At 40.9% G+C, this 21,738-nt stretch overlaps 2 protein-coding genes and 1 long non-coding RNA gene across 16 annotated transcripts in view; 2 read left to right on the top strand and 1 right to left on the bottom strand.

The window, feature by feature from the left end:
- CACYBP (calcyclin binding protein) overlaps positions 1-21,738 on the top strand; it is a 753,822-nt gene that overhangs the window by 675,878 nt on the left and 56,206 nt on the right. The gene's annotated exons all lie outside the window — the stretch shown is intronic.
- The window catches only part of RABGAP1L (RAB GTPase activating protein 1 like), a 790,617-nt gene that overhangs the window by 728,639 nt on the left and 40,240 nt on the right, over positions 1-21,738 (top strand). The window lies entirely within an intron of this gene.
- Positions 1,313-17,480, bottom strand: LOC126941259 (uncharacterized). The gene is made up of 3 exons (XR_007721206.1): positions 17,368-17,480; positions 5,234-5,500; positions 1,313-2,065 (listed from the first exon to the last, which is right to left on the bottom strand). It is a non-coding gene; the product is annotated as an uncharacterized LOC126941259 (long non-coding RNA).

Raw genomic sequence — 21,738 nt, 5'->3', positions numbered from 1 at the left:
CTTAGAGATTTTGGTAAGAATAAGAAGAATGGCCCCAAAAGTCTGTTAGAATAGTCTCGCCTTATCCTGTTAGTTAATACTCTTGGCACCATTTTGTTGAATCACATTAGAAAATGTTCAGGTTGGCCGGGCGCAGTGGCTCACGCCTGTAATCCCTGCACTTTGGGAGGCCGAGGCGGGCGGATCACGAGGTCAGTAGATCGAGACCATCCTGGCTAACACGGTGAAACCCCGTCTCTACTAAAATACAAAAAATTAGCCGGGCGCGGTGGTGGGCGCCTTTAGTCCCAGCTACTCGGGAGGCTGAGGCAGGAGAATGGCGCGAACCCGGGAGGCGGAGCTTGCAGTGAGCCGAGATGGTGCCACTGCACTCCAGCCTGGGCGACAGAGTGAAGACTCCGCCTCAAAAAAAAAAAAAAAAAAGAAAAGAAAATGTTCAGGTTTTGGTCAGGCGCAGTGGCTCACACCTGTAATCCCAACACTTTGGGAAGCCAAGGAGGGCAGATCATGAGGTCAGGAGTTTGAGACCCGCCTGGCCAATATGGTGAAACTCTAGCTCTAATAAAAATACAAAAATTAGCCGGGCATGGTGGCACGCACCTGTAGGCCCAGCTACTCTGGAGGCTGAGGCAGGAGAATTGCTTGAATCGGGAAGGCAGAGATTGCAGTGAGCCGAGATCGGCCACTGCACTCCAGCCTGGGTGACAGAACGAGACTCTGTCTCAAAAAAACAATAAGAAAAAAAAGAAAATGTTCAGGTTTTGTATTTGCCTGAGGCATGTGTGAGTAGAAGCCAACTTAGAGTGAAGAATTTGGGATAGCAACCTCTCCAAAAACAATGAAAAGGTAGCTCAGAGACACAGTTGACCTACGTACATGTAAAACAAAAAGAATTACATATTTTTTCTTTTTCAAACTTTGCATGTGTTTTATATGAGGGCATTCATTTCAGGTTATTATTATTATTATTTTTGAGATGGAGTCTCACATTGTTGCCCAGGCTGGAGTGCAGTGGCGCAATCTCAGCTACCTGCAGCCTCTACCTCCTGGGTTCAAGTGATTCTCCTGCCTCAGCCTCCCAAGTAGCTGGGATTACAGGCACCCGCCACCAAGCCCAGCTGATTTTTTTTGTATTTTAGTAGAGATGGGGTTTCACCATGTTGGCCAGACTGGTCTCAAACTCCTGACCTCGTGATCTGCCCACCTCAGCCTCCCAAAGTGCTAGGATTACAGTAGTGAGCCACCATGCCCCGTCACATTTCAGGTTATTAATGAGGATATTTCCCTTGAGCTAAAAGCATATAACACAGATTTCCATATATAAATAATTTTACATATGTATTCCAAAGCCCTTGGATGTAGAGGGGAATTGGGTAATTTTTAGCAAGTTCTGGCCTGTCCTTTTCAATTACTAAAGAAATATAGGTATACCTCACTACTTGAACTCAGGTGATTTGGATAGCAATACTGTATGTCTATAGATTTCTCTGCTAATGCTTATGTCTAGATTTTACTACATTCACCGGGCTCTGTGTTCCCCCCCTGTGGGTAGCTGACAATCTTCACATAGTTTCTTGTAATAAAATATAATTAAATAGTGTTTAAATGTTAAATTAGATTCTTCCTCCCTCTCTTTCCCTTTCTCCATCCATCCTCAGTTTAATTAGTTACCCAGTACTTTTTCCACCCGCACCATTTGGAGGAAGTTTGTGATACAATGAGTTGATGAGAGTACTTTTGATTTCACTGTGTTTCCTATTGCAGTTATTCTCTGAAAAATGATCAATGACATTGGAATTATGAAAGACAGCAACGGACTCAGCTTCAAAAGATCCCATTGAGTGTTTTTCCTTGCACTAGCTATATAGTCAGTTTCCCCCTTGTAAATTATTACAGTGGGGGATTTATTAGGGAAAACATCATTTAAAAATTTTGACAGCTGTGATGAGCTGTCATTTGCAGTTCTCAGCTGACAGTCCAACAGCTGCAATCCGTTAGTGAGCTTTTACCTTCAGCTGCCAGAGGTCTTTCAACTCCTGTTCCCCTGGAAATGAGGAGGGCTGGGCTGGATGGGTAGAAGGGAAGTAAGGGTTGAAATACACATTTTCCCATACCATATTTTTCATGCCTCCCCACAGTTTCCATAGAAATGGGAACATAAATAACACCCCAGCCCAAACTTTGAAGAGCAATCATTTATGTGTAAACTGCAGTAGATAGACCTTAAAGAAGCACACAAAATAAGCTAATCTTAGGGTCTTTCCTTTACTTGTGTTTGACCAAGCCTAATTTCAGATAGATTCTCATTTGATTTACTCTGTACATAAAAAATGATTAGATATTTTGTAACCAGTTTTTAGAAAGTTTGATATTACCTTTTTTTCTGAAATGAGAATTCTCTTGAACATACTTTGATTGGTAGGTATAGATCTGTTGTTTATGTGTTAAAAATCTAGCAAGCATGGTGTTCTAACTTTCCTCTCATGTTCTATCCAAGATTAAAGAAATGAATTTTGGGTCAGACATGGTAGCTCATGCCTGTAATCCCAGCACTTTGGGAGACTGAGGCGGGCAAATCACTTCAGGTGAGGAGTTTGAGACCAGCCTGGCCAACATGGCGAAACCCCATTGCTACTAAAAAAGTACAAAAATTAGCTGGGTGTGGTGGCGCGTGCCTGTTATCCCATCTACTTGAGAGGCTGAGACAGAAGAATTGCTTGAACCCAAGAGGCGGAGGTTTCAGTGAGCTGAGATTGTGCTACTGCACTCCAGCCTGGGCGATAGAGCGAGACTCTGTCTCACAAAAAAAAAAAAAAAAAAGAGTTTTGATTTAGGGAATGCTGCAATTGCATAGTATAAAAAGTCTTCTCAAATAGTCTTATTCTTATGCATTATTTTAGAAATTGTCCCACAGAACAGAGGTAATTATTGGCTCTGTTAAACATATCAGAGAAAACTGCCAAATTTAATTGGTTATCACAGTTTTCTCATTTAGTTAACAAGAATATCCTATGTTAAGTGCATTTCTATGTTTTTCCACTTATCAGCTGTGTGTCATTACCTATCTCCTATAACACCCGTACTTGAGGAAAATGTATGGGCATAGTCTTCATCTGTTTGTTTTATTCTAACAGTTAACTAATTAACAAATTCCATTTGAATCATGAGTCAGTAAGAATATGCTTAACTGAATAAATCTGCTTTAGGCATCTACTAAGTATTCGGCTTTGTGTTAGGTTGCAGTAGATACCAACTGTAAGTAAGGCAGGATTTTTTGCCTTAAGGCATCCCAATGGAGTTTGGAAAATTCATACCCCAGGAATAGCTCATAACAGCCATATGTGATTATTACATGAGTGACATAGACTGATTCCCAGGACTAGGAAAACTTATTTCCTTTCCCTTTCTACTGTCACCTTCTACACAAAGTCCCTTTTTCCTGATTTATTTTCCTAACTTCCTAAATGTCCTTTCAATTGCTACCTTTCTCCTTTTCTTTCTTTCTTTCTTTTTTTTTTTTAAAGACAGGATCTCACTCTGTTACCAGGCTGGAATGCGGTTGCACGATCATAGCTCACTGCAACCTCAAACTTCTGGGCTTAAGGGATTCTTCTGCCTCAGCCTCTGGAGTAGCTGGGACTACAGGCACACACCACTGACCATGCCCAGCTAATTTTTTAAAAAAATTTTTTGTAGAGATGCAGTCTCACTTTGTTACCCAGGCTGGTCTTGAACTCTTAAGCTTAAGTGATCCTTTCACCGCACCCTCCAAAATACTAGAATGACAAGCATGAGCCACTGCACCTAACGCTTTCTTCTTTGCTTTATCTTCCCTCTACTTTAGCATATACATGATTTCCAGATTCATGTTTGTAAAAACACAGTCTTGATCCTTTTACTATTTTAAAACCTCAGTGATCTCTTCACATCATTGTGACAAGACTTTTCTTTTAAAAGACAGTTCTAACGTCAAATATTCTGCCTCATAAGCCTGGCTACCAAAACAATCCAAAAACTTTTAGTATTTTAGGTTCTTTCATATTCCAAATTGCTTCTCATATCCAGAATGGATGCAAACATCTGTTAAGACCATCTGCCTGGTTTTTATTTCAGAAAATATGGTCACTGAGCTAGCAACTACCAAAATAGGTTCATGCTTTCAGTGATTGGCAGCAACCTAGACAGTCTTCAATCTGGCTTCAGTGTATTCTTTCCGGCCCACTCTGCAGGTACCTTATGCCAGGTCATGTAGCTCCTCACCCAAACAAACAGAACTGCTTAGCACATTTAGTAGGCGCACATTTTGTAGCTCCATGCCTTTGCTTACAGAAGTTTCCTTTAGGAATGAGGAAAGATAGAAGCAATAACGAGTTGTTCCTTCCATCTGGAACATCTTGTCCCTCCCTATACCCCTCTCATAGCCCTATCCTACTGTAACACTGTCTGTAATTTACATTAAAGCACCCCAGTCTACACAACGTGTTAGTTAGTCTACACCTTGGACATGATTGATTAACATTGAAACACACCGATACGGGAATACATAGTGTAAGGGTAGTTGTTTGGCATTGGAAAGACCGTAATCAGGAGATAACTACTGTAAATTTAACCTGCTTATCTTTAAATCTACACCAGAGGGTTTTCTAGTTAGCATAAAGGATGCCAGAAATAATTTCACATTGGATTGGTTAGAAATACCATACAGTTTCCTCTGGCCCTGCATGAATTGCACATAAGATTCCAGCAAGCCAGATAGCCTAATGCCTGCACCCGAGGCAGAGCACTGTTTGGGCCTGTTGACTATCACCTAACAGAAGATGCTTTCTACCTGGTAGAAAGGTAGTGAGGAGACCTATGGCCACGCCTATCTTCAGTCTTTGGAGGCACTGATATATACCCTCCTTCTCCCCCACCAAAACAAAACAAAACAAAAAATCGCCTGACACTTCGGAATGGTCAATAACAAAACCTCCCTCCGGGACAATGCTTACATGCTATCTCTTCCTTAAAGTCTATCCTAAATTTCCTGATGGATTTGTGAACTCATTCTCCTCTGCACCATCATAGAATGAGGCTTATATTTCTATTATGGCATTAACAAAATTTTAAAATTTATTGTAAGTTTCTTGATGAAAGGACTGTGTCATAACTTTCTTTGTATTCCACATAGCGTATGGCACAGTGCCTTGTACACAGTAGATATTTGTTATAATGAGCACATGCATGTACTTACCAATTCTGTAAGGAACAGATCCAGCTTTGGGTCATAGGGACACTGGGAGCCAATGTGTGAGTTCTTAGAGTTCCATTAATTCACTGTTCATAGTTCTAAGGGAGTCAGTAGTAATTGTCCATAACTACATGGCTCTAGTTAGCCATCGATGCAAAGACACACTGGGACTGACGCCAGCAGCAGAGGAAAGTAGTGCTGTCTATGTTGTCTTCTTTCAGAAACTCACACCTAAATGTATTTCATACTGCTGTTCGGCCAACTCCGGCTCTAGATAATAAAGAAGTACAAATATTTAGGACAATTATTTCTCTTATTCTATATTTCCCAGCCAATTTTAAGCAGTATATATAACTAACCAAGTACACCAGGAGAAAAGTAAAGGAGGTGCAATTATAGCACACAGATTTAAAAAACAAAGCAAAATAAAACACTTAATGTTAGTAAAATGATAGTATAGTATAATAGTTCAAAGCAAGGATGTTAAACCCAGACTGCCTGGATTCAAATTAATCCCCACTTTACTAGCTATGTGGCCTTGGGCAAGCTATTTAACGTTTCTGTGCCTTTGTTCTTCTTCTGTAAAATGAAAATGATAGAATAGCACCTACTGCAGAGATGTGAGGCTAAAATGAATTAATACACATAAAGCATCTAGCACTCAGTGCCTGGCACATAGGAAGTGCTGGATGTGCTTGCTATTTCTGCAGTGATATGGTTAAATCATAGCTCCAACGGCAGAAGTATGCTAATTTCAGTCAGTGTGCAGTCCTTCTGTCTGTGTGCTTTGCAGTTCTCCACTTCCAACTGAGTCATCTTCATCCCTTGAAGCCCCCACATATTGGTACTTATACCTTTCTTGTGGAACCTGTCACATTCTACCCTAAATTATATAACTATTTGTAAGCGCCTTAAAAGCAGAAACTATATTCTTTGTCTTCCTCTCAGCACCCAGCAGAATGATTACATAACAGCCTTGCTTACACAATAGCTCTTTGCTAACTATTTCAGGAAACTATGAACCTCTGTGAGGTTGGTCCCTGGAGGCCCTGCACCTTGGACTGGTTCCTGTGTACCTCTCATACTCTTCAGCTAGCAATCCCTCCCCTCACTGTGCTCTAGCAACTGGCCTTATGACCCTTAAACATGCATCCTTTTCCAAAACTGGCTTAATGTGTGTGTGACCTGTGCAGTCACATAGGTCCCCATACTTGCTTGAATGCTGTATCACTAGCTTGAAATTCTTAGTTTTTGTGTTCAATTTTTATCTTGCACTGAGCCTGCAAATTGTGTAGCTGGTCTTGCTCTTCGTCATCTGGTGCTTATTGTTCCCTGTGTCTGGAACACCCTTTCTCCCGAATCCTCACTGGCTACCCTACTCTTCAAGGCTCAGCTTCATTGTCATTCCTCAGAGAAGCAATAAAAATTAGAGCCATGTATTAGTATCCCTCCAGCTTTTCTTCTCCCTCAGAGTACTTAACTTACTTTGTAAATACAGTATTTATTTATATTGTGATTATATCTTTTAAGACTTTCTCCCAGGCTAGGTGTGGTGGCTCATGCCTGTAATCCCAGCACTTTGGGAGGCTGAGGCGGGTGGATCATGAGGTCAGGAGTTCAAGACCAGCCTGGCCAACATGGTGAAACCTGTTCTCTACTAAAAATACAAAAATTAGCCATATGTGGTGGCAGGCACCTGTAATCCCAGCTGTTTAGGAGGCTGAGGCAGGCGAATCCCTTGAACCCAGGATGTGGAGGTAGCAGTGAGCCGAGATCATGCCACTGCACTCCAGCCCGGGCGACAGTGCGAGACTCCATCTCAAAAAAAAAAAAGACTTACTCCCTACCGGACTGTAAACTCCTCCAGGGGATAGACTGTGCCTTTGTTCCAGGATGGCTTTGCCTGCTACATAGTAAATAGTAAATAAATATTTGTTGAATGAGTGAGTGAATAAATCATTTTTAGAAATGCCAAGTTGTGGCCAGATGCAGTGGCTCACGCCTGTAATTCCAGCACTATGGAAAGCTTAAGTGGGCGGATCACTTGGGGTCAAGAGTTCAAGACCAGCCTGGCCAACATGGCGAAACCCTGTCTCCACTAAAAGTATAAAAAAATTAGCCAGGGATGGTGGTGTGGGCCTATAATCCCAGCTACTCAGGAGGCTGAGGCAGGAGAATCACTTGAACCCAGGAGGTGGAGCTTGCAGTGAGCCAAGATCATGCCACTGCACTCCAGCCTGGGCAACAGAACAAGATTCTGTCTCAAAAAAAAAAAAAAAAAAAGAGAGCAAAGTTGTATGGATAAACTTTTCTTCCCAAGCTAAAAAGTTGATGTATAAAAATGGCAATGCAAGGCTAGGTGTAGTGGCTTACACCTGTAGTCCTAGCACTTTGGAAGGCCAAAGTGTACAGATCACTTGAGCCCAGGAGTTCAAGACCAGCTGGTGCAACACAGTGAAACCCCACCTCTACAAAAAAATTAGCTAGGCGTGGTGACTTACACCTGTGATCCCAGCTACTCAGGAGGCTGAAGTGAGAGGATCGCTTGAGCCTGGTAAGTCAAGGCTGAAGTGAGCTGTGATTGGACCACTGCACTCCAGCCTGAGCAACAGAGCGAGACCCTGCCTCAAAAAATTAAAAAAAAAAAAAAAAGTCAGTACAATCTTCATGCAATTTAATATTACTGGTGATGACTTTTAACCAGTTTTACTTACTATCTTTATAGGTAGATGAATACAGTAAAATTTCCCATTTTTCTTTTCCACTGTCCTTCTCATATAGTCTGGTATAGTAAAGTTGAATCTCTCTAAAGTCAGATTTACTCAGGTTGTCTTATACATTAGTTTCAAATTAAATTTCTTAGAGCATAAATGTCTATAGCCTTCTGCCTCTTATATTTTTAGCAAGCGATACGTATTTACTTTTGACCTAATTGCCAGCGACAACTGACATAAAAGTAATGTTTCAGGTTTCTTAGCATTTTATGGTGGAAAGACCAGTACTATTATAATGAAGTTAGCACTTGATAGTAATAGAGAACAGTGACCTACTTAGTTTTCCCATCATTCTTTCTCTCCTCTCTTATTGTCTGTGTTTAAATAAGCTTCATTAACTCATTCTGAATGCATAGCTGTATCAGCTTTTCTGTGGTCCAATTTTGGAACTATATCTGGTTATTCTACTCCCTGAAATCAGACCAATACAATTCAACATGTAACCAGATTTAATGCATGCCACCTTACTGTCTTAATTTTTAGTGCTTGGTAGTCATTCCATTACTCTCCAAATACTGTACTAAAATTTTTAAGTGATAAATTTCTAACCAAAAACTCATTTAGAAATGGATTTCTACTTGAGATTTACAATGGATTTTGAGCACCTCCCCCAAAAGAAATAAAAAACATCCAGCATGGTATACTAACTTGATATTATTGCTTCTTAATTTTTTCAAAGAGGAAAAGAATCAGAATTTCTATAATTTAGCCCCACATTGAGAATCATCAATACAGTGAGAGAAGAATTTTTTATTGCTTAAAAGAAAAAGAGGCTAAATATCCTTTTTTCTTTCCTTCAAGTGTAAAGAATCTGAGAAAAACAGATTTTAAACCAATAGAAAGAATGGTTATGATCCAGCAGCAACTGTTACATGTGGGTGAAGAAAAGAAGCCAGCATCATTTGTACAAATCTGTATGGGATGCAGTGAGAACAGAAAGAAACAAGGAAGAATAGGAAATAGAAAAGAAGGGCACTCTCAGTGAAGATGTAGGCCTCAAAAAATGTTCCATCTAAGCACTGACTGATTCCAGTACCTTAAGGTGATCTGCTTTAAGCTGTAAATCTTCTGAGTGGTTTATGCTCTCAATGCTTTTTTTTTTTCAGAAGGCAGTGAGAGGAGGAAAAACATATTATTTTCAGTTTGCCCCCAGTTAAGACTTTATGGAATTTTAAGCAGGCTTCTCCCAGAGTTAAATTCCTGATTCAACCACCCTAGAGTCTATTTGGCCATCTCTCTCTCTCTCTCTCTTTTTTTTTTTTTTTTTTTTTTTTTTTAATTTAAATCTCCTAACTTATGCCTGGTAATGTGGCAAGAATCTTGGGTTCATTATCTCTCATTTATGCGGTAACGGCATAATCTCCATCATTGAGTTGCTTAGCTCAGTTAACTGCTGCAGGCTACTGATGAGGCTTATCAAAGGTCCTATGCATGTTGGCTAGATGACAGGCAATGTAGATGATAGTCACGTAACACTGTATGATTAAGGCTTTAACTTTGGTGTCAAAAAGACCTTTTGGGTCACTGGGTGCAGAGGCATGTACCTGTAGTCCCAGCTACTTGGGAGGTTGAGGCAGGAGGACTCCTTGAGCCCAGGAGTTCATAGCCAGCCTGACAACATAGTGAGACCCAGTCTGTTAAAACAAAAGCCTGTAGAGTCTGTCATTATTATGGGGTCTATGAGTGTTACTTAGTCTTTCTTGGTTTACTCAATTTATAAAATGGATATAGTAACACCCAGTTTCTTTGTGAGGCTTAAGAAATATAAAAAATGCTAAATGGTGGCTGGGCACTGTGGGTCATACCTGTAATCCTGGCACTTTGGGAGACCGAGGCAGGTGGATCACCTGAGGTCAGGAGTTTGAGACCAGCCCAGCCAACATGATAAAACCCCGTCTCTACTAAAAATACAAAAATTAGCTAGGTGTGGTGGCGGATGCCTGTAATCCCAGCTACTCGGGAGGCTGAGGCAGGAGAATCACTTGAACCCAGGGGGCAGAGGTTGTAGTGAGCCAAGATCGCGCCGCTTCACTCCAGCCTGGGTGAAAGAGCGAGACTGCATCTCTCTCTCTCTCTCTCTCTCTCTCTATATATATATATATATATATACACACACACACACACACACATATATATATATATATATTTGTATATGTATGTACTAAGTGCTTAGGCCAGTGCTGCAGCATGCATTGTGTGCTCAATTAAAGGAAATGGTCATGGTAGTGGTTTGTGTTACCCTATTACAAAACATAAACAATTGAAATTCTGAGTAAGAGGTTTAAGTAAATTGCTCATAAAATTATATAGCTAGTATTTGGCAGAGAAAATTTTCAAATGCAAGCCGTTTAATTTCTTTCTTTCTTTTCTTTCTCTCTCTCTCTCTCTCTCTCTCTTTTTTCCCTCAGCTAATGTTTGTATTTTTAGTAGAGACAGGGGGGTTTCACCATGTTGGTCAGGCTGGTCTCAAACTCTCAAACTCGTGACCACAGGTGATCGACCTGCCTCAGCCTCCGAAAGTGCTGGGATTATAGGATTACCAGCATGAGCTACCATGCTCAGCCAACCCTGTTTAATTTCTTTCTTTCTTTTTTTTTTTTTTTTTTTTTTTGTTGTTGTTGTTGTTGTTGTTGAGACGGAGTTTTGCTCTTGTCACCCAGGCTGGAGTGCAATGGCGCGATCTCGGCTCACTGCAGCCTCTGCCTCCTGGGTTCAAGCGATTCTCCTGCCTCAGCCTCCTGAGTAGCTGGGATTATAGGCATGAGCTACTACACCTGGCTAATTTTTTTGTATTTTTAGTAGAGATGGGGTTCCACCATGTTGGCCAGGATGGTCTCAAACTCCCGAGCTCAGATGATCTGCTCACCTCGGCCTCCCAAAGTGCTGGGATTACAGGCATAAGCCACCATGCCCAGGCAGCCTGTTTAATTTCTAAACCACCCCAAATAGAGTATCAAAGAGAAACTGCTGCTCAAATAATTGTGCGTGAATATGCTTTTTGTCTTCTTTAAAACTTGATTTTATTCTTATATCCAAGCTGCTTATATAAATAGATTCTTGAAATATTTGGGGACACTAAAATAGTCCTTCCTGATCTTACAAATTTCTTCTCTCCTAAAATTTGTTTATAAATTGGTTGTTTGAAACTCAGAATGGATATTCCCTTAGGAAGTGGTGGTTGTGTTGTCAGGCCAATTCATAAAAGCTTCTCTCGCCTGTCTCTTCTTCCTTTCTAGTACTTAATGTTTTAGTTCGGTGGTTTTTCAGATGGACAGTACATCAAAATTGCCTGAGTAGCTTTGTAAATATAAAGGTACTTGAACAAAATAAAATTAGAATGAATAAGACCTCGAGTTTGATAGCACAGCAGGATGACTATAGTCAATAATAATTAATTGTACATTTAAAAATAACTAAAAGAATATAATTGGGCTGGGTGCAGTGGCTCACATCTGTAATCCCAGCACTTTGGGAGGCTGAGGAAGTCAGACCATTTGAGCCCAGGGTTTCAAGACCAGCCTGGGCAACATAGCGAGACCCTGTCTTTACAAAAAATACAAAAAATTAGCCAGGTATGGTGGCGGGTGCCTGTAGTCCCAGCTACAGGCTAAAAGGTGGGAAGATCACTGAAGCCCAGGAGGTTGAGGCTACAGTGAGCGGTGACTGCGCCACTGCACTTCAGTTGAGGCCACAGAGCAAGACCCTGCCTCCAAAATAAGAGTGTAACTGAATTCTTTGTAACACAAAGGATAAATGCTTGAGGGAATGGCTACCCCATTTTGCCTGATGTGATTATTACACATTACATGCCAGTTTCAAACTATCTCTTGTACCCCATATATGTATATATATACACCCCACATATATATATACACCCCATATATATGTACCCCATATATATATAAAATTACTATGTATCCACAAATATTAACATTAAGATTTTTTAAAAAGATAGAGGTGCCTGATCACACCTCAGACCTTCTGAATCAGAATTTTAGGGTGAATGTGCTAGATCCATCTCAGCAGAAGCCTGAGGCAGGGGAGGGCATGATGCAGTAAAGGTACTAAAAGAACTCCTGTGTAGCTGGAGCAGAGACTGATTGTCTTTAAACTCTTGATTGTGATCCTTGTGAATGAAAGTCATGTGAGCCCATACCACCAATACATGTACATTCATTTTTAAATAAATTAGCTACCTGTACTACAATAAAATAAGCATGAATATTTTTTTAAAGGTGAAATAAAAATAGTCCTTCCTATTTTCATGTTCTAAAAACAACATGAAATTCTCATAATCACCTTTTGCTTTCTGTACCTATTTGGATAGTTTTATGTACTTTCTGAGATGGACAAACCACACTTTTGCAAAATATAGGCATAGAGAATGAAGGGGAGGTAGATAGAGACTAGATTCTATAGGACTAGCAGAGCCAAGTATTTCTCTATCCTAAGTGCAATAGGAAGCAATTGGAAAATGTTAGGAAGGAAAATGATGTTAGATTTGCATCCTGGAAAAAAATTACTTTGGCTGCCCAATGGCAAAAAGATTTAGTACAGCAACTATGAACATGGGGAGTCCACTTTGGAATTTATGGCACTAGTTCTGATGAAAGGTGATTATGGCTTGAATTGGGCATTGCCAGTGAAGTTCAAAAGAAAAACAAGATAGATATTTTGGAGGCATACAGTATAGAATCTAGTGATGGATTGCCTGAGCATTGGCTGGGGGAGAAGACAATGGTGACTTGTGGGTTTCTGGCTTGAGCTTCTGGATGGAAGATGAACAGTGGGAGAAGAACAAAGGTGGGGTATTAGTCCAAGTTTAAATGTCTTGAATGTGAATTATCCAAATGATGATAGGAAGTTCACAATTGGATATGTAGGCTAAGCTTAGAAGTTCTGGGCTGAAAACTATAAATTTAGGAGTTGTCAGCACATAGTACAGAAATTCCTCTACCTCCAGATATTATTTATTGATAGGAAATCTCTAAAGCAGAAGTGCCAAGGAGTTCCACAAAAATATTATACAAGATTAGATTTACAGGCCTGAAAATGAGGAATTAAAAATGAACAGGTAAGCAGATTCTGTAAAATGCAAGTCTCCCAAAATTGCTACAGCATTGGGACCACAGCTTATACGAGAATGTGGCAAATACAAATCAGTATTTCAGAAGCTCTCAAAGATACTTTAATGAGCATGTTACATTCTGGAGTAAGCCACAAACATTAGAAAGTGGCTCATGTCACACAATTATTCATGAATAAAGGTCCAGGAACCTGTCACAAGTCTGCACACATCTAGGCTTGGGTAATTGGGAAAGCTAGACATGTCAGATGAGATTAAAGCAAGTACAGCACCATAGATTGTGTGTTAGTACGAATTCAGGAGGAGAATGCCTAGGAATTTGATGTCTATAATAAGCCTTGGACATTATGTTAGAGTTGCAAGAGATAAGTATGTCCTTTGTCCCCACCCCCTTAAACTATTATGCTCCTTAAGTATTAGAATACAGCTAATAATCATTTACAGGCTCTTAGATTCTCTGAAGATTCCCCCTGACACCCAAGACAAATGGGGCAAAATATCGTTATTTAATATGTTCCCTCTCCTCCTAGTGCTAAAAGCTTAAAAGAAGTCAAAGTGACTTCTTTTGCTGACCACTATGAAGAGGATTAAGTGAAGCCTATAGGACGTGTCCCTCCTCTTGTTGGATGCCGTCTCCTGATTCTTTTTCATCTGTTTCTTCCTGAGTCCTTTATACTACTACAAACTGACTGTTAGAATTTTGGTTGCCACTGATCCACTTTATGTCCAGATCTTGATAAGTTCTTTCAGAAATAACTGTGACTCTGACTTGGAAACTCTCAGCAACCCCCAAATTTCCAAGAAAGTGATACTATATTACATATCTATTTTTTCTCTGTCCATTGATTAATATATTAAGTGAGATCATTTATATTCATCCTAAGAGATTGTCTGAAGTGAGCAAGAGCAGCACATAAATGGCTAGTACCTTTGGCCTATTAATTTTCTAGGCACCTGAACTGAACACCGGAATCTTCACTTCAGAAAATGTTAACTTGGGTCATATCAGCATTTAAAAAAGAACAACACAGTGATGTACTTTACCAGCATTTGCATCCATAAATTAATATTTTTGTATCTTTCATTTCTGAATTACAGAAGGAGATTCATCAAACGCTGAATGATAGCTCTTACAAGTGACTGACCCAATGTTAAAACTGAGTACAGGGGAAATGCTCTGTGTTTTAACTGGGCAAGGAAGCTTGCATAAACCATTCATCATGAAAATCCTCCTCACTGAGGTGCTTCTCCCTCTCTAACCCTCTGTCCCACAAATTTCTCCTTATCATCTTTGTACCTTTTATAAATATCTGTTATTGCACTTATGAAACTAGATGATAACTAGACACATATTTGGCACTATGTCTAGACTGTCAGCTTCTTGAGCAGGTTTACTTTAATCATCTGGTGCCAGGCAGTAGAGCAAAGTAGTTAAAGAGGGCAGGTTCTGGAGGCCAACTGGATTTCATTTCTGACTATTTACCAGCTGTATGATCTTAGGCAAGTTACCTATCCTCAAATTATTCGTAAAATCCAAATAATACTTCCCTCATGGAGTTGCTGGCAGGATTAAATACAGATTTTTCTAAATTATAGGCTGAAAACTGTTAGGAAATTTTTTGACATGAAGGAATTCCGTACTTAGTGCCAATTACTGCTAACCAGGAACAAAGCAGAGGGAAGTGGACATCTGAATATATCATTGCAGTGCTAAAAACCTTGCACACTGTTCCAGGCCTCTCCTCTTGTCTTTATTGATAGTTTAGCTCAGTGGTTTTTAGTATGAATCCCACATCTTCTCAAACATGTACCCCTCAAATCTACTAGCCCCCAATATCCACACCTGGTTTAGAAGTGTGTGTAGGCATCCTGTTTGTCACAGTGACAGGCAGCTGCTACTGACATTTAATAGGTGAAATCATAAATGGGCCCAGGGATGCCATGGGCTCAGAAATGGAGAGCATAGTCTACACCAAAAATTATTCCACCCAAAATGCCAATAATATCTTACCTTGAGAAACACTGGTAGTGCCCAGGTTCTTTTCTCTACTTAAATGCAAAAACAACTTTTCACAAAATTAATATACTATTTCATAAAGTCAGGATATGCCAAAGATCATGCCATATATATTACAGAGCATAGACCAACTTGGAAAATCTTTACATGTGTATTCTGTTATTTCTGTCTTTTCTGTGTATAAGTTCTTTTCAAGTTACTATAGTAAGTTTCAAATTTGTTACTTAAGAGTTCCATTATTCCGTTAATTATGATCTGAAGTTTAAGATCTGTGGTGTTGAAAAGCACTGCAGCTCCTAAATATACAAAACGCTTGAACTCCTAAATGTACAAAGATCTTGTTTGGGCCAGGCATGGTGGCTCACACCTGTAATCTCAGCACTTTGGGAGGCTGAGGTGGGAAGATTGCTTGAGCCTTGGATTTTGAGACCAGCCTGGGCAACATAGTGAGACCCTGGCTCTACCACAAAAAAAAAAAAAAAAAGAAGAAGAAGAAGAAAAAGAACGCTAGGCATGGTGATGTGCCCCTATAGTCCCAGCTACTCAGGAAGCTAAGGTGGGAGGATCACCTGAGTCCAGGAATTCGAGGCTGCAGTGTGCTGTGATTGCGCCACTGCACTCCAGCCTGAGCAGCAGAACAAGACCCTGTCTCTTAAAAAAAAAAAAAAGATGATTGAGTTTGATAATCAGGAAACTTAACCAAATCTTATATGTAAGCAAATAAATATGTTTTTATTTGTTTTGTTTTGAGACAGGGTCTCACTCTGTCACCTAGGCTGGAGTGCAGTGGCATGATTTTACCTCACTGCAACCCAGCCTCCCAGGCTCAGGTGATCCTCCCACCTCAGCCTCCCAAGTAGCTGAGACTACAGGCATGTACCACAATGCTCAGCTAATTTTTGCATTTTTTATAAACACAGGGTTTCACCATGTTGTCCAGGCTGGTCTCAAACTCCTGAACTCAAGTGATCCACCCATCTTGACTTCCCACAGGGCTGGGATTATAAGCGTGAGCCACTGCACCTGGCCAAAATAAGTTTTATTAGAAATAACTCACTTTGGGAGGCTGAGGAGGGCAGATCACTTGAGGTTAGGAATTCAAGAGCAGCCTGGACAACATGGAGAAACTCCCTCTCAAATAAAAATACAAAAATTAGCTAGGCGTGGTGGCGTGCAAAAAAAAAAAAAAATAACTAATGCATGTGAAATTCAAATATTAGTAAGTATTCAAAATCAGATATGAAAGTAAAAATGCAAAATAGGGTGATATCACTAGTTGATATGATTAGTGAGATGAAGATTATTAAGGCAAATTCATCTAATAATTATTGATATACAACACAATTAATATATATTCCATCTACAAGAATCATATATACAAATATGAAATAAACACCTTAAATGAGAAGAAGAGAGAAGACATGGAGAATGAAATCTTCCCCTCCCATATCTCCAACTGAGGCCAGCATGACTAATATTGAGAAAGAGTAAGGCAAATGAGTAATTATTGTGCTCTTTTACTGTTATTGCAGGTCACTGTTTAGCACTCCCTCGCCATTCCTCTACAACTCCCCTTTGCCTCAAACTCATTAAGCTCTTTTCTTTGTATTTCCTGATAACAGCTGACAAGGACCCACTCTCATCTGTAATGACAGTTGAGGGTATTGGTGATAAGTAGAGTTAATAAAGCTTCTCCAGTGATTTAGAACTATAACCCTCTGAGTATTATCATGAGGGGAATAGATGAAAAAGCCCATTTCATTTCGTGCAGTGTCCTTCAAACTGCTGATTATGAAATCATTTTAGAGGGTCTGAGAACTAATTGTGGAATTACAATGAAACATAATAGAAAATATCAGTGGACACTGTGAGAGATCAGTCAGAGTGGTGGGGAAAAACTACAGGGAAAGGACGCAAACCTTCTGAAAGGTCAGAAGGTTCTGCAGAGCCCCAGGGGAGAATAGCTGAAGACAGCTCTTCTATAACCCTGAGGCATTGGGCAAGGAGTAGGTACAAGAGAGTGTAGGGGAATTTATCTTAAGCTTGTTTACTTATGTTGACCAGGAACTGACCTTTGATCATCCATGGGGACATTCTCCCTGAAAGGGGAACAATAAATGTTAATTACCTACAGGTTGTTTTTGCTCCAGGCTTTTGGCATTGTGCCTGCTCTGAATAAAAGCAAGTAGCTCCAGCTTCTTGGGGCTGCTCTCTGGTGACTACAGCCAGGCAGTCACCTAGCTGCTCTTACACTGCATACCTGTGTCCGAGTACTCATTTCATCCATCGGCCAGGGTCTGTGGGACAGACCCAGCAGACACACAGATCCTTGGCAGGAACTGGGTACAACTGGTGCAACCAGTTGCCATTAGTGATCTGAGGGAGAAAGCAGAAAGGCACTGAGTGAATCTATGCATGGGCTGGGGTGGACTTGTTTTTATTTTTTTGCTTGCTGTCTAGTTTGGTATTCTGGTATGTATGTATGTATGTATGTATTTTTTTTGAGATGGAGTCTCGCTCTGTTGCCCAGGCTGGAGTGCAGTGGAGTGATCTTGGCTCACTGCAAGCTCTACCTCCTGGGTTCATGCCATTCTCCTGCCTCAGCCTCCCAAGCAGCTGGGACTACAGGTGCCCACCACCACTCCCAGCTAATTTTTTATATTTTTAGCAGAGATGGGGTTTCACCGTGCTAGCCAGCATGGTCTCGATCTCCTGACCTTGTGATCTGCCCACCTCAGCCTCCCAAAGTGCTGGGATTACAGGCGTGAGTCACCACGCCCAGCCCCAGTATTCTGATATTTATAACATAAGGTTAATAGTTTATAGTTGACTTTATATTGACATAATTTGCAGTTGGTTGTAAAATAAAGAGCAGAGGAGTTCTTATATTGTCTTAAGCAAAAGTGTTAAGACTTTCAACTGAGTTTTGTTTGTAAACATTTAGTAGCTCAATTAATTGTAGTTATTTATAATATGTTGTTTTAGTTTCCTATTGTTTCCATAACAAATAACTACGAAGATAAATCTTTTAGTATATAATTTTGTACAAGTCTGAGTCTCACTGGGCTAGGAATGAGGGTGTTGGCCAGGCTGCCTTCCCTTCTGGAGGTTCTTTGGGAGAATCCATTTCCTTGCCTTTTCCAAGCTTCTAGAGGCTGCCTACATTGCCTTACTCATGGATCTCTCCCCGTGTCTTCAAAGCCACACAGAATTTCTTTGATCCTTCTGCAGTAGTGATATCTGAATGAAGTCCCGAAAGGTTCTCTTCTTTTAATGACTCACATGATTTCACTAGGCCCACTCAGATAATCTAAAATAACCTTCCCATCTTAAGGTCCTTAACCTTAATCACATCTGCAAAATTCATTTGACCATGTAAGGTAACACATTCACAAGTTCTAGGGATTAGAATTCAACCATCTCTGGGAGACCATTTTCTGCCTACCACAGTTGTCTATGTTGATTCCAAATGGAATGTTTTGTTGGAAAATAAATGTATATAAAAAAATGAGTTGATTTTGGTTGGGTGTGGTGGCTCATACCTGTAATCCCAGCACTTTGGGAGGCTGAGGCAGGCAGATCACTTGAGGGCAGAAGGTTGAGACCAGCCTGGGCAACATAGTGAGACCCCTGAGTCTTTTTTTTTTTTTTTTTTTTTTTTGTGACGGAGTCTCGCTCTGTCACCCAGGCTGGAGTGCAGTGGCCGGATCTCAGCTCACTGCAAGCTCCGCCTCCCGGGTTCACGCCATTCTCCTGCCTCAGCCTCCCGAGTAGCTGGGACTACAGGCGCCCGCCGCCTCGCCCGGCTAGTTTTTTGTATTTCTTAATAGAGTCGGGGTTTCACCGTGTTAGCCAGGATGGTCTCGATCTCCTGACCTCGTGATCCGCCCGTCTCAGCCTCCCAAAGTGCTGGGATTACAGGCTTGAGCCACCGCGCCTGGCCGACCCCTGAGTCTTAAAGAAAAAATAGGCTACAACCGGGCGTGGTGGTTTACGCCTGTAATCCCAGCGCTTTGGGAGACCGAGACAGGTGGATCACCCGAGGTCAGGAGGTCAAGACCAGCCTGACCAACATGGCGAAACTCTGTCTCCACTAAAAATACAAAAATTAGCCAGGTGTGGTGGTGCATGCCTGTAGTCCCAGCTCCTCGGGAGGCTGAGGCAGGAAAATCACTTGAACCTGGGAGTCAGAGGTTGCAGTGAGCCAAGATTGCACCACTGCACTCCAACCTGCGTGAGAGAGTGAGACTCCATGTCAAAAAAAAAAAAAAAAAAGAAAGAAAGAAAAAACATAGTACAACGTGTATGGGCATGGCAAAAATAATGAAAGTGGTATCCAAATGACTAAAGTTTGGGAAACCCTGCACCTGAGAGGTGGCCCAGTACCCGGAAGGAGGAGAGTGCAGGCCAGAGAGGCAGTGGATCCACCCAGACTCCCATTTGCTCTGCTGCAATCAGGTGGCTCTGTCCAAGACTCTAGCCACATCTATTCAGTTTCTTCATCCCAAAGAAGGGATTGTACCAGACAAGTAGTCTCCAAAGGTTTCTCCAGCTCCAATTTACTCTTTCTGTGTAAATGGATATTTATGTTAGGAATTTCAATGTCAGGGCCAAGCACAGTGTGAAATATAAACATTACAAACTATTTAAAAGGTGAAAACACTGGTTCTGTCTGTAAATGCTGCCAAATGTAGTGTCAAGCCTGCAATGTCAAGCCTTGGTTGATTATTTAAATGACTGCTATCATACTTGTTAGGGGTTGTCTTGCCATGGATGGATATCCTTTTTTTTTTCTTTTTCTATTTGTTTGTTTGCCTGTTACTAATACCATTTCAAAGAGTGAATGCTCATCATTAGTTGCACACATAAAACAATTATAGATTCTTTGAGAACATTTCTTGAACTTAGGAAATACTGGAAGGACAGAGCATGGACAGTTGGTGGAACAGGACCTCAACATTAGGTAGACATTTAAAAGGACTGGTGGTTTTTTTGTTTGTTTGTTTGTTTTTTGAGACAGAGTCTTGCTCTGTCGCCCAAGCTGGAGTGCAGTGGCGCAATCTCGGCTCACTGCAAGCTCTGCCTCCCGGGTTCACACCATTCTCCTGCCTCAGCCTCCTGAGTAGCTGGGCCTACAGGCACCCGCCACCACACCTAGCTAATTTTTTTTGTTGTTGTATTTTCAGTAGAGACGGGGTTTCACCATGTTAGCCAGGATGGTCTTAATCTCCTGTCCTTGTGATCCGCCCGCCTCGGCCTCCCAAAATGCTGGGATTGCAGGCGTGAGCCACCGTGCCCGACCTGGACTGGTGGTTCTTAGCACATTCTTCAAGTACACCGTTATTTACAGGATGTTTCAATTCTGATATCTCTTAGTGACTTTTTGTTCTTTTAATTAAAAGTACATACTGAAGAGATTTTTTTTTTTTCTTTTGAAACGGAGTTTCACTCTTGTTGCCCAGACTGGAGTGCAATGGTGCAATCTTGGCTCACTGCAACCTCCACCTCCCAGGTTCAAGCGATTCTCCTGCCTCAGCCTCTTGAGTAGCTGGGATTACAGGCATGTGCCACCTCACCCAGCTAATTTTGTATTTTTAGTAGAGATGGGGTTTCACCATGTTGATCAGGCTGGTCTCGAACTTCTGACCTCAGGTGATCCGCCTACCTCGGCCTCCCAAAGTGCTGGGATTACAGGCGTGAGCCACTGTGCCCAGCCCTGAAGACGTTTTTAAATTTCTTTCTCCAGTAAGAAAAATTTCAAACTTCTGTATCCCATTCAGTATTCCCTAAAATAAAATCAAGTTTGTCCTGAAATATGGTTTTAAAAACTGAAAATCTATTTTCTTTGATTACCTCATAAATAACAAGAGTTTCATATCAGCTCTCCTGTCTCTTCCTCCTCCACCCTTTTCCTCCCTTTCATGTTGTGCCAGTCACACAGGTGGATGCTCAGTATCACCCCACAGCACAAGATAAATAAGCTTGGAAGGTTTCCTAGCAACATATTGTTCTGGCAACCTGCTCTGTTTCCCTGAACAAGATGAAGCCAAATATCCTAGAATCTCAGCCAGATGGGAAAGGATTAGCTTATTGAGAGTGTTATTGCCTTTTTTTTTTTTTAATATTTCACTTTGAAATGAACCTCTTAATATAAGTAGTAAAAGTGACTTTTAAAAGGGCACATAAAAATATCTTTTTAAAAGAACATTTTTTTCTCTTACATATAAAAAAATATTGATAATAGTTTGAAGTTTAAAAATATGGTTTCAGAATTCTCTAAGCACAAGCTTCCAGTATGTAATTCAGTCACTGGTGAGTGGATCCATTTTAGAACCATGTAGAAAATACTTCCACATGGGACTAATACTCAGCCTGGTGTCCAGTGGTATGGTATTCCTGCTGTAAAAATACTGAAATACTTCTGATCTGGTGGGAAAATGGCTCCAGGGGTAGGCTGTCTCCTCACAATACCTTTAGCTGCTCCCCTTGGCCCTTGCATCTGGACCTAGGGAAACATTGGAGACACCTTGTCACTCCTTAAAACCCTGAAGCTTCCCCTTTTTCTATAACTCCAGGACTATTTTAGTACTAGTGATTTACAACTTCATCTTCAGAGTCTATTTTTGGTTTT

The sequence above is a fragment of the Macaca thibetana genome, chromosome 1 (assembly GCF_024542745.1).
Source record: "Macaca thibetana thibetana isolate TM-01 chromosome 1, ASM2454274v1, whole genome shotgun sequence".
Taxonomy (NCBI): domain Eukaryota; kingdom Metazoa; phylum Chordata; class Mammalia; order Primates; family Cercopithecidae; genus Macaca; species Macaca thibetana.
The sequence above is the reverse complement of the archived record's forward strand: the minus strand, read 5'-3'. Positions and strand labels throughout refer to the sequence as shown.